At 44.9% G+C, this 12727-nt stretch overlaps 1 long non-coding RNA gene across 1 annotated transcript in view; it reads left to right on the top strand.

Moving 5' to 3' along the window:
• The first annotated feature begins 389 nt into the window (after nucleotides 1-389).
• The window catches only part of LOC132649438 (uncharacterized), a 72027-nt gene continuing 59689 nt past the window's right edge, over nucleotides 390-12727 (top strand). The window contains exon 1 of the long non-coding RNA XR_009587883.1: nucleotides 390-505. This is a non-coding gene — a long non-coding RNA (uncharacterized LOC132649438). The remainder of the gene's footprint in view (nucleotides 506-12727) is intronic.

The following is a 12727-nucleotide window of genomic DNA, read 5'->3' as shown; positions in this document are numbered from 1 at the left end:
CCTTGTGGTTGGAAGTTTCCTTGAAAACTTGGCGGTTATTAAGACATCAGTAGCAGGGAGATGTTTTTGCTGCTGCCTCCTCACTGCCCAGGCCTGTCTACTCTGACAGCTTTCCTTTCTGGGTCTGTGCACTGAGCAGGGCAGAGAAAGGACAGGGACAATGAAGGGTGCCAGAGGACAAGGATTACTCATAAAAGCCTGGGCTCTCAATGCTTGGTGTGTGCCTGCCTGCTCTCAAGGCTTTCTCTCTCTGCCTGCATTTCTGTCTCTCTACAGATCCCTGACAGCACACAGCCCAAGCATGTGTAGCTGTTCTGTAGTCCTTGGATGTAGACTATACCTTTGAAGGAGCATTAGTGAGCAGCTTGATTATGCAAAAGCAAGAGGGAGGAAGAAGGAGATGATGAAGGAGGATCTCAAAGCCACCTGCATGCAGATTGTTTAGGAGAGTGACTTTAAAGTTGGCTGCTTTGCTTGGATTCTGTGTAGTTGTCTGCAAGATGAGGTAAGACTCTTGACTTGGGAAGCAAAGAGAAGAGGGTGAACAGCTTTGAGAGTTCCATAGCCATATGGGGCATGTATGTGCCTGTCATATGAAGGGATTCCAGCTACCAGACTGCATTCTTTCCTGGTTCAGGAATCTTCTAGGGAGCATGGCCCTTCTGTATTCACAGAGGAGAAACCAGAAGATTCAAATCTAGAAAGAAAAAGCCGTTGTGGTCCTAGAAAGTAAGAAAATTAGCACTTCTCATATCTACCTGCACGTTCACTCATTTATGTCCTCCCTCAGAGACAACTGTTGGGTGTTACTAGGTGAAGCTCTAAAGGATTTAGAAAATAAAATATGATTCCTCCAGAGTCTCCCTCTGGCTGCTGCTTCATCATCACTGGCGTGGTGTGTGTACGTGTGTGGCAGCAGAGTTTTCCTGGCATGGGAAGTTCATAGTCCTTAAGAGGATGGCTATTCTCACAGCTGCTGGGTGACATGGTGGCCCTGTACTTCTATTCCCATACAAGGTCATTGCGTTGTGACTTGCAAGGACATAAAGCTCAAGGACATAAAGCTCTACTTCATGGCCAAGGGTGATGTTTCCTGTCAGCTTAATGGCTGCTGGGGGTGGGGGGTAGGTGGGATGCAGTTTTAAATTCTCATTTATATTCTGTAGCTCTGTGGAAATTAGTTGATGACAAGGTTGGTCTAATCTAGATTCTAGGAATGTCCTGATTTAGGTTTCAGTGACCAGAGAATACTATGGCTATACTCATAACAGAAGTGTCCAAAATGAAGGGTGTCACAGGTAGTCCTGGTATGACCAAGAACTTGGGAAGTTTGCAAGAAACATTGCTTTCCTCTCAGAGCTTGCAAAAGGAACTTTAATTCCTTCTGTTTCAATTGTTGTCTTGGAGGCTTACTGCCTCCTTCTGCTAACCTAGGCCTCCTCCTGGAAGCTTCCAGCCTCCGTACAATCTAACCTAGTTTTCAGCCTCTGAGACTTACTGCTTAATATGTTCACCCTTTCTTCTGGCTGAGCTCTGGGCTGGCAGGTTCAACTCAGCTCTTCTGGCTCAAACTCCTCTCCCAGCTGACTACACCAATCTGGCTTTTCCCTCATCCACTGAATTGTTCTACTTGGCCTCAAAACTGTCTTAAGCAATCTGCTCTAATCTCCTGGCTCCTTCCCATTCTCTGGCTCATTTGGTCTTTACACTGAGTTCTCTCTCTGCAACCTGTCTCCCTATTACTGTCCCAGTAAAACTGCCTCCTCTCTTTGTTTGTATTGCCCTTTAAGTAGTTTCCCTTTTCTCTCTCTTCTGGGTGTATCCTATTCTGCCAACTCTTTCTCTGATTTGTCACTTTTCTGCCACTCAATTAGACATCACTTTCAAGCATGAGGTGCTTCCTTGTAGAAACTAACTTTACCTTCATTGTTTAAAGGTGTGTACCACCACTCCTGAACCCAGGCTTTTCTTTACCTGAAACTTGTTCTATACCAGGCTGGCCTTGAAATCAGATCTGCTTGCTGCTGTCTCCTGGATTAAGGGTGTGTCTGTATTCCTGCTGGCTCACCCAGACCTGGAATATCTTTGGATGTATCTCTTGCCAGAACAGCCTTGTTCTGAATTAAAATTCTTCTATAGGACTTTAGTCCCATCGAAACATTACCCATGGGATGTTCAGATATGGCATAGCCAGCATCAGGATGAAACGAAAATGTCACTTGAAATATATACATTATCGAACATGACAGATGTCAGAGTGTTTGAAGAAGTATGCACACACATAATGTGTGTCTATGTACCAGCAAATACTGTAGTTATAAGATTGGTAGTTTAATATATAAATGTAGAAATAAATCCTGAGCATTGGTCATACAACTCCAGTTGAAAATATTCTCCTAAGCACTGTAATGAGAATTAACTTAAACATGAGAATGGAACAGGAAATCTTTGTTGTCTTTGTGTCCAGACACTGTCCACTGCCTGGCCAGATCTTTTTCCTGTGTGCTCACCGGCACTTCATTGAAGCTTCGGGCAGCTGTGCAGTGCTGGCTCCCGCGGGCTCGCTCAGATCTCGCAGAGGCAGCCAAGCCTCTGCCTCACTCTTTTCTACCCTTTAGATGTCTTCTCTGTGACTTTTAAACTTCCAGGGTGAAGGGCACGGTGCCAGTGTGCGGGCGTGGCATTTGTGTGAGTGAGTTAAGAAGCAGTTGGGGAGCAGTAAATGTGCGTGTTCTGGTGCAATGTGTAGCAAGCAGGCCTTAAAGGCTTGTGTTTTCCTCATATCCCACAGTTTTATGACACCATACCTTTAAATATTCATTGCCATTGCTCTACATGAGGACATAAAGTCAGAGCGTGCTTCCACATGTCCTGGAGGGTGCAGATCCCTGTAGTCTGAGTGTTAAGGACAGTTGCCACCTCTCATGACAGTATGATAAGAACTCCAGGACAAAGCAGTTGGTCTGGCAGCTTCTACCCCACTGTGGCTGACACAATGGAACCTGTCGCCAGTGTCCTCCGCTGAGGTCATCTCTAGACACTCTTTCTCTTCTTCTCTCAGACATGGTGGATGTAGTTTGCGTTTGTTTCTCTGAGCAGGAGTCATTTGCTTAATTAAGCAGGTAAAGCTTACACACTCTTCCTCATCACTCTGTGTCTTGCTCTGTCTGAAGAATACTGCATATTCAGCCATAATGAACCAGTGAATGACTCTCCCATGTAAGAGCTGGTTTTGACATAAGTAACACCAAGTTGAAATAAATATATGTTAGGAAGACCAAACAAGGAAGCCATGAGACAGGAGAAAGAACAAAATTACTTACTATTGATTGATCAGCTATCAAGACCTGGATCTCCAGCTGGAAGTAAGACTTTTGGTATAGAGGAACGACCCAGATCCTTTGATAACTTCAGCTAGTCCTGGCTCAGGAAACTGAGATACACTGTCAACTGAATGTGCTCTGTAAGCCCACCGTCTTCAGGAGGCAGTGACTCTATTGACATTGTGTTTCTTTAAAAGAGTTGGGTATGGCACACTACACAAGTAAACAGTCCTTCACTAGACTAGTCTAAGTTCAAATGAAACAATGCTAGTGATTCAAGGTTAGAGTCAGGACTGTGTCTAACATGCTCCATGTACTGGCATTCCACAAAAGCCATCACTCATCCAGTATCGTCCACCCAGAGCACACCTGGCTCCTTGACTTCACGTTGTCTTTCAGCCTATGACTTTAAGGGCTTACTTCTCCTTCAGACTCTTTCTGTGCGCCCTTATGCTGTCTTGCTAGTACAATCTGTACAACCACGGCTTCCAAATCACACCTTACAAAGCTCTTCCCCGTCTGCCACTGAAGTTGGTCCCCATATCGTTCCTGTGAGACTCATTTGGCATTCATGGTCCATATTTTTACAGATTGAGAGACCAGGGCTCAAAGAGGTGAAGGGACTCACTGAGAACCACTCAGCTGATTGACAATAAATAAGGCACACACCAGAACTTGAGACTTCTAAATTCTGCACCAGTGCCCCCTGCCCACCCCAGCACACTGTTACCCTTAAGATGATCACATTCTTTTCGAACACAAATGCCATGTTCTTCTCACAGATACTCTGCCTTAAGTCTTTCCCATGAATCTTTGGTGTTGCTGAAGGCATGACTAGTTTTAACACATAATATTCTCCTTTCTTATCTCTCACCCATTTTGGATGCCAATTTGATACCATTCCAGGATCAAGAATAAGGTTCTTCCTGACCCTAAGCCCACCCCTGCCCCATTCTGCTGTGTGTTCATTGAGAAAATGCTTGAAATATATAGATTTGGCCACTAGGTGCTTGTGCCAGCTCCAGAGGCAGCTCTTGAGGCCAGCTCTGAGGCAGCTCCAGAAGGGGAAACAGAAGGTAGAATAGACACAGATGAATGTGAGTATCCCCTGGACTGACTGAGGGGAGTGGGGGCACTTCAAATTAAAACTGAAAACAATTATAAAGATGAAGAGTGTGCAAAATAGTGAGGGTATTTGTTTTAGGGTCCCTGTTCTTTTTCTGAGGACTGTACCTGTGTTGCTGGAAATTATAAGCACTTTTCATTCTCCTTTCATTTTTGAATGAAAAGGAGAAAGTGAATTGAGTCAAAGAATTCACCTGCCCCTATTTTTTTTTTAATCTGTAGATGCCACGTGACAACTGCTTCAGGATCCTGCAGCCTGAAAAAAAAATATGCTAGACCCTCAAACTGTGAGCCAGAGCAAACCTCCTCGATTATTTTTATCGGGTATTTTGTTACAGCGATGAGAAAAGTAATTAGGGCAGCCTACAAAGCAATGAGGTTCTTTATGGTATTTCTAAGCACACATACTGTTCTTTGTTCTTGTTCATTCTACCCTTTTAATCCAACTTTCAGAGGAGCTACGCTTTTTCTTTCATATATTACCAGAAGTTGCATGCGATTAATTACCCTGTTAGGAATGACTGGTGGAAGGTTTCAGGGAGACTTGGGGGATAGGAAAAAGTAAACCCGAAGAAGGAAGAAGAGCTAGGATCAGGATTCCTGATTTTGACCATCAAGCACTTAGACCAAGGATCAGACCAAGAGAAGGAAATCTTTGCACACTTCCTTTGGGGCCAGCGCTTAGAAAAAGTTACCCCAAGAGGACAGAGTAAACTTTTGTGCCATGGCTGTGGTCCAGCGCTTGAGGATTTAAGACGTGCCAGTGTCGCACCAGCGAGCTGAGCCTGTGACTCAGCTCCGGGCAGATCACAATCTTTTCCTTCTGGAGCCAACTGAATTAATTGGGAAAGGCAGAGAGCCCTAGCGACTTGTGCTCTGACAAGCCCTCGGTCTCTTTGAGCTGCAGTGACAGGCAGCCAAACTTCAAAGGCCCTCGTGCCGTGCCCTCTTCCCCTTCCCCTGCCTGTCAAGAGACTGTTGAGGAGCTGATGTGGGGTGGGTTGGGGGAAGGCTAAGGGAGGGTGACCAGCCAGCAGGTCTTCCTGACATTTGTCCTTCCCTCACTGCCAACAGCCAACTCGAGATCGGCTCAGTACCCCGCTGCCACAGCCCCCAACCTCTCACACCAGGGAGACAGCTCTCCTCTAAATTTAGCAAGAGGAGGGGAAGGGAAGGTCAGAGCGTGTGGGATGAAGGCTGAAGGTGGAAGCGGAATGAGAGACAGTGGACAAGTGAGCCGGTGGGGTGGAGGATGCGTGGGGCGGGGGTTGAATCAAAAGTAACGTTAACAGCTGGAAGGAGGGAGGAAGAGAGAGAAAGTGTGAGTGTGTGTGTGTAGGGGGGGTGGCTTCAAGTTTGCAGAGTTTTGTAGTACTGAGTGCAGCTCCTTTCCTGCTGGTATCATGGAGCATTAGCAGTGAGTGATACTGGACCATTGGTTTGCATTTGCAAGGAAGCCGAGGTAGAGCTCTCTCTCAGTGCTGCTGGAGCATGTTGCAGCACCTAAAGCTGCTTTCTCTGGAACCCAACCAAGAGTGTTTCTGTCTAGTGGAATCAGCGGAGGGCCTGTTTATCAAGCACCTGTTGTGCATGCTCACTGGAAGGCACCCTGTGTTGCTTAGCTTGTATATTCCTTGCAACAGTTTGAAGCAACATCTTTCAGAACAATCCTCTAAGTTAAGGCTTGACTTTTAGATGCTGGGCCACTACTCTAGGACTTGGCTAGATCTGTCCCATCTTAAATCATTGCCTTTTTATTCTCCCGTAATGAGTGATAATGAATGTCCTGAAACAAATACATGTCCTTCCACCGGAATATGCTGATTGGTTTATGTGTATAGCCTCTTCATTTAAGAAAATTACATTTCTTTTCAAAAATCTCTGACTCTTTCTCTGCCCCGCCCCTCTTCCTGTCTGTCTTGCACACACATATTTGTGAGAGCACAGCTGTGCATGTCCGGCAACGTAGAGGTAGTTCAAAACTGTGTGTGCCAGACTAGGCAGCTGGCAAGCTTCCAAGGACTTTCCTATCTCTGCCTCCCATTTCCCAGTGGGTGTGCGAAAACATGCATGGTACTTTTTCTCTGTCTGGTTTTCTGTGGGTTCTGGTAATCTGAACCCAGGCCCCCAGCCTTGTACAACTGGAACTTCACCCACTGAGCCATCTCCCCAACCAAAGACAGTCACATCTCTTAACATTCCTTTTTCTGTACATGATAAGAATTTGTCCTTTTAATTCCCTCCACATCACTTGGTAAAACATCCCTTGTCATGAAGGGATGAATCTAGAGAATCACATGAATCCAGAGAATTCTGGTCACCAGACCACAGGCCAGCTCTGGATCCAAATCAGCTAGGACAGCTTGGTGTCCTCCATTACCAGTGCTGGACTGCATGTTCATCCTCAAGGGACACTTTTGGGCAAGAGAAACATTGAGATGAAATATGTCCCTGACCAGATCGAAGCAACATGTTCAGGAAAGGGACAGCAACCTTGGAATCTCATTATCCCCTGAAGCTTTTATTTGTTAAATGGCTAAATGACAAGATTCAGAAAATTATTCCCGAAGTATATTTATTTATGATTGCGCTATCCCTATCTGTTGCTAGGCAACCAATAGTTTCACGTTATCAGTGAGAGTACTAACAGTTTATGTTCTCTGTGTGATCCATGGCCATCAGTGTGGGACTTGGTGCTATGCATGGAGGCTGCTTTTGCCCAGGGAGCCTCTGCTTGGAAATGACAGGCCCTCCTACCCATGCCTACCCATGGCCATGGAGGCAGACGGAAGAATGAAGGCATATCCTAAATGAAACTCAGTCATTTATTTATTTATTTATAAATATTATTGTATGTGTATAGAGGCTTTGCATGCATATATATCTGTGCATACATGCATGCTTGATATCTGCAAAAGCCAGAAGAGGGTATCAAATCTCCTAGAACCGGGGTTACAAATGGTTGTCAGCCACAATGAGGATGTAGAAAATTGAACCCAGGTCCCTGGAAGTATAGCCAGTGCTCTTAACCCATGAGTCAGCTCCCTAGTTTCTAATCTTATTTCATTAAAAAAAAAAAAGAATGAATGAATTCTGGAAGTGAGTCTACAAACAAGATGAGTGGAGCAGACCCTCTTTCCCCACAGTGTGTGAGTGTTTGTGTGTGTGTGAAAGAAGTGAAGGAAAGGAAATACAATGAGGGAGGGTAGTAGACAAAGAATGATTTACATGCTAAGATGTATTTAAATTTTTTTTAATATTAATTACAGTTTATTCACTTTGTATCCCAGATGTAGTCCCCTCCCTCATTTCCTCCCAAACATACCCTCCCTTCCTCCTTCATCTCCTCCTATGCCCCTCTCCAAGTCCACTGATAGGGGAGGTTCTCCTCCCCTTCCTTCTGACCCTAGATTATTGGCTCTCATCAGGACTGGCTGCATTGTCTTCCTCTGTGGCCTGGTAAGGCTGCTTTCCACTTAGGGGTGATAAAAAAGCCAGCCACTGAGTTCATGTCAGAGACAGTCCCTGTTCCCCTTACTAGGACACCCACGTGGAGACTGAGCTACCATAGGCTACATCTGTGCAGGGGTTCTAGGTTATATCCTTTCACAGTCCTTGATTGGAGTATCAGTCTCAGAAAAGACCCCCTGGCCCAGATTTCTTGGTTCTGTTACTCTCCTTGTGGAGCTCCTGTCTTCTCCAGGTCTTACTTACTCCCCTTCTTCCATACGATTCCCTGTACTCTGCCCAAAGTTTGGCTATGAGCCTCTGCATCTGCTTTGATACCCTGCTGGGTGGAGTCTTTCAGAGGCCCTCTGGTGGCTCCTGTCCTGTTCCCTGTTTTCTCCCTCTTCCAATGTCTCTCCTGTTTTAGGATTAGGATTGAACATCTTACCCAAGGTGCTCCTTCTTGCATATTTTTATTTTTACTCATGTGTATATGTGTGGGGGGTACTGAGGGTGCTAGAAGAGTGTGCCTGTCTCCTGGAGCTGGAATCTCAGGTAGTTCTGAGCTACCCAGGGTGTATGCTAGGAACCAAATTCTATTCCCTGGAAGAACAACAAGTGTTCTTAACTTGTCATCAATCCTCCCTTCCCCAAGAGTGTTTTTATCTGTCAGTAGCTGCCAGGACCCCACAGGTAGCAGCAGCTCAGCCGATAGGAAATCTCTTTCTAAGTTTCATGCCTTTTCAGTAGCACTGTTATTACAGATAGTGCCCCTAGCCCAAAGGTGGACTGGAAAGGTGAGTGGTCAGCTCTCTGCTTTTCCTATTTCCCTAGTAGGTGAGAATGCTATTCTTACAGAGACTCCGAAGCAGCGGAGTCCCCGCCCTGGGTGTAGCTATATCCACAGGAGCAATGCAGACCTATTTGTTGTACAAGGAATGACTGGAGCGTTGCAGAACACAGTTTGTTCCTAGCCGAGGTGCGTTGTTTCCCCTGTAGCTCTTTTTATGTTAAAGCCTGTCTCTCCCGGTATAATCTGATGGTTTCCTAGGAGATGCCCTCCCTGGCCACACACTCCCTGATACTGGAGTTGGATATTATCTATATGCACTAAGTATCTGCTTTGTTCACTCCCTGCTGTCTGCTCTCTCTCTCTCTCTCTCTCTCTCTCTGGGTTGCTTGCAAGTTTCTCACAAGGGTCCCTAATGCACAGAAGAAAGGCTAAATGGATTTGCCTTCCTACCTCCACACTAGCTCTAGTGTTAACTTTCCTGCTTACACATAAAGATTTTACTCCCTGCTCATTTCCCATCTCAAGCTAAAATAAAGTCAGTTGATTTTCTAAATCGAGACAAATTTGGGGCATAAAAACATTACCAATATTCACATGAAGATCAGAGAGCTACCCGCAGAAGGGGTAGGTAAAACTAGTACCCTCCTCCCACCTGTTTCCATCTGCGTTAGATAGGACCTCTGTGTAATACCCGAAAGCATCATCAACAATGCCGGCAACTCAGGCAGGGATTCCTACTTCTTAAGTCTTCTCTGACAGAAAGACCAAAATATAGCTCTGGGCTGGCTCTTCACAATGTGACAGAAAGACAGGGCGTCTGGAGGTTTGAGGGAGGCTGCTGTCACTGTGGGAAGAGGGCTTGGCAACTTCGGCAGTATCCACACAGAGATACATTCTCCAATGTGTCAAAATTGTTTTTTTTTTTCCACCTTAGAAGCCTTGGTTATTCTAGCATGTTCTCTACCTGACCTGACAGTCTCCCTTAGACTCTCTCTACGACTGCAACCGCAGCCAATCACATCAGATTGAGGTAAGGAAATTCACTCACCCTTTCAGGAGAAACAACACATGCATACATATTATTTCTAGGACCACATTGAGAGTACACACATATATCATATTTTCTACCCCAGATTCCTGAGGGAGAAGTGGAAAGAGAAAATAAACAAGGGCCAAAAGGAAACAAAACATCTCTGAGTATCCAAGAGTAAAATCATATCTCAGCAGTTCCTGTACCCAAAGGACAGGAAATATGTCTAAGAAGAAAGTCCACTGCTTGCTTCAGTCAAGCAAATAATCCTGAGAGGATAGATAACTAGGATTTACTTGTAAGATGTTCTTCTTGCCTCCTCCTTCCCAGCCTTGTGTTGGCTGGAGGCTCTTGGAAGAACAAGTTTGGTTGGATTCATGATCAAGTTCCAGAAAAATGGGGCAAGCACAAGGCATTAAAACTTCCATTCTTTGGCAGCTCCATTTTCCTGTTCTATGGCCAGAGATACCCTTGTCTGTGGATGGACTGGATCTGTGAATAGGGCTCAGAGGATAGGTGACAGCATTGTGGGGTATAAGCTGCACTTGATTGTCATGGCTATCAGGAGGCTTCTCCAAGAACATCCTCAAAAACTTCTGGAACATTTTACTGTTGAGAAAGACTTGAATCTGGAGCCTTAGGAGTAACATCAAAAGTGATGGCATAAAGCACACTTGACTGGAACTCAGAGTATGAAATAGACTTGATGGTGCCACTGAATGGACACAGCTATCTATATAGATACATACATACTCATGGAAGTGAATCACATTGTGAAGTGTTAGCATTGCCTAGTAGGAATGCCCAGAGGTCTTTTTTTTTTAAGTGCATTTATACAATTCTACCATAGATCTACCATATTGCAATTGACTTCCTTGCATTAGGTCATTATTCTATACCTGGTATGGGTTTTCAAAAGAGACTTCCTTGGATCATGGTTTCAAAGTTAGTCTACTCCTCGTGGACCAGCTCATATTCCAGGCGCTCCAATCTTTGTGTTCTGTTAAAAGACAGAGCAGGCCTGAAGATGCAGTCCTGTTGGTAGAGTGCTTGCCTGTCATGCATGAAGTCTGGTGCTGGATCTCCAGCACTGCATAAGTAGGCATATCAAAGTCCCAAAGTTATCTTCTGCTGCATAGTGACGTTGTCACTAGGTTGGGATACATAAGACCCTACCTCAAAATATGTGTTAATTAACAGCATCTAAAAATTTGTATAGATTATCATTTTGCTTTATGTAACACACTGAGTTATAAGTTATTTGAAGTTAATTTTAATATTATAGATATCACAGTAGCTTAATCCTGAATCAACAATCTAGTTAAAATTTATATTGGCAAATGTAAAGGGTACTAATATTTATTAAAGCCTAATATGTAGCCAGAATATTAAACTTAAATTTGTTCATAATGTTTGAGTCTCTGGGAATTCAACTTACCATGGTGTAAAATTCATGGCAGAGCAAAACTGCTCAAGGTGCAAAATGGAAAGAGGAGTTCAGGGCTTCACTACTTCACTGAGGGCCTACTATCAATGCCCTAATGTTCCCACTCAGCTCCACCTCCTAAATTCTGAATGTCTCCTGGTATGCCACAGGCTAGGGACCATCCCTGTAACATGAGCCTTTGGGGAACATTTCATAACTCTTTACATCTGTTTTGTTACCTTCTATAGAGCTTCCATCTAAGTTCCACTTTCACAGACTTCCTCTAAGAGGTGCCTGATTTGCTCCTGGGTACATATCTATGCAAAGAGTAACTGAAATAAGCAGAATTAAATTCTGTGATTAAACATTTACTGGGTAGCAGAAGACCCTGGTTTGGGTTATTGCATTCTTCTTCTTCTTCTTCTTCTTCCTCTTCCTCTTCCTCCTCCTCCTCCTCCTCCTCTTCCTCTTCCTCCTCCTCCTCCTCCTCCTCCTCCTCCTCCTCCTCCTCCTCCTCCTCCTCCTCCTCCTCCTCCTCTTCTTCTTCTTCTTCTTCTTCTTCTTCTTCTTCTTCTTCTTCTTCTCTTCCTCCTCCACTTCCTCCTCCTCCTCTTCCTCCTCCTCCTTTTCTTCTTCTTCTTCTTAATATTATTTACAATTTATTCACTTTGTATTCTAGTTGTAGCCCCCTCTCTGATCTCTCTGGTCCCACCCTCCCTCCCTCTTCCTCCCCTATCCCTCTCCCCTAGTCCACTGATAGGGGAAATCCTCCTCCCCTACTGTCTGATCCCAGCCTATCAGGTCTCATTAGGACTGTCTGGATCCTCTTCCTATGTGGGCTGGCTATGTTATTCCACCAGGGAGAATTGATCAAGGAGCAGACACTGAGTTCATGTCTGAGACTGTCTCTACTCTGCTTACTAGGGAACCCACATGAAGACTGAGCTGTCTATGGGTTATATCTGAGCAGGGGTTCTAAGTCCTCTCTATGCATGGTCTTTGGTTGATGTATCTATCAGTCTTTGAAGTTCCCTCTGGGCCTAGCATTTTGGCTTTGTTGGTCTCCTTGTGAGACTCCTGTCCCCTCTGTATCATATCTCCCTGCTCTTCCATAGGATTCCCTGCTCTCTGCCCAAAGCTTGGCTATGAGTCTGCTTTGATCCCCTGCTGGGTGGAGTCTTTCAGAGGAGATCTGTGGTAGGCTCCCATCCCTCTCTTCTACCGCCGCGGGTGTCTTACTAGTGATATTGTCAATGCTTTTCAAACACAAATATCTATATAAAGGAACGAAGATGACTAAGATGCTGCTACGTGTTCTTGCCTCAGCAGCTGGCACTAGGCCTGTTGAGAAGGTGAAGAGCTACTGGCAATTGTTAGGCTGCAAGATTTGGCTCTTAGTTGGAGGTTCCAAATAAGAGACAGGACTGCATCCTGGAAGGAAAGACAGACCATGGACATCATCAGAGTGAGGTTTCCACTGTAAAATGGATATTCCCACCACTCTGCAAATCTGCAAAAATTGCCTAATCCCCATGAGTCTATTTCCATATCCAGAAAATGAGGGAAATTATGATGTCTACTTT

This window comes from Meriones unguiculatus, chromosome 1 (assembly GCF_030254825.1).
Source record: "Meriones unguiculatus strain TT.TT164.6M chromosome 1, Bangor_MerUng_6.1, whole genome shotgun sequence".
In the NCBI taxonomy this organism is placed as follows: domain Eukaryota; kingdom Metazoa; phylum Chordata; class Mammalia; order Rodentia; family Muridae; genus Meriones; species Meriones unguiculatus.
This window is presented reverse-complemented; position numbering and strand designations above follow the sequence as displayed.